A 785-nucleotide genomic window follows, 5' to 3' on the forward strand; every position below is an offset into this window, starting at 1 on the left:
CAAGTGTGAGAGACTCGTACATACAAAATGGATAAGATGGTCCTCTCCTACTCACAGACAAAATTGGTTTGTTTCAACCAACATAAAAAATGTTGTTAACTATAACGTTAACAAAAGTGTGCAAAAAAAATACTGGTGTGTGCTCGCCCCAGTGGCATCAGATCAGCATATGGATCATTTTAGAATGCACTGACAAATGATCTATTTTGTCATTTTGGTATGACGACCTGTTGCTTATACGTCAACACATCCTTACAATCCAAGTCATCATGCTTCAAAAGCCATTTTCCTCCATTCATTGCTGGTATTTCATTTTAGAAATCACTAATTAATTAAAATATATAGCCTATTAAATATCCTGTCTCTGTGTTCCTCAGCATGCCACAGCAGCGCTCTCTTTCTGTGTCACTTCTCACCCTTATGATGCCTCTACCCATCCAGCTCAAGCATCCTGGATTTCTCATACCCATCATCTTCCTTTTTTTCTCAGCCCATTACCCCATGGTTCAAGCCAAGCTGTGCTGTCTCTTTGTTTCCCCTACGCTTCGATCGATCTGACATGGCCTGGCCTCCAGCAGCATAAAGGCCATCCACATACGCAGGAACTCAGTACAAACTGACTGGCTTAAACAATACCAGCAACAATACCATCACACAAGGACAATACAGGCCAGACTAATTTCACTGAACAATGGTGTAATGTGTACACACACACACACACACACACACACACAGAGCAATGAAGTAGGTCAAATGATGCTTTGTTCATCAGATTATAGTTATTT

This window comes from Sander lucioperca, chromosome 7 (assembly GCF_008315115.2).
Source record: "Sander lucioperca isolate FBNREF2018 chromosome 7, SLUC_FBN_1.2, whole genome shotgun sequence".
Classification (NCBI taxonomy): domain Eukaryota; kingdom Metazoa; phylum Chordata; class Actinopteri; order Perciformes; family Percidae; genus Sander; species Sander lucioperca.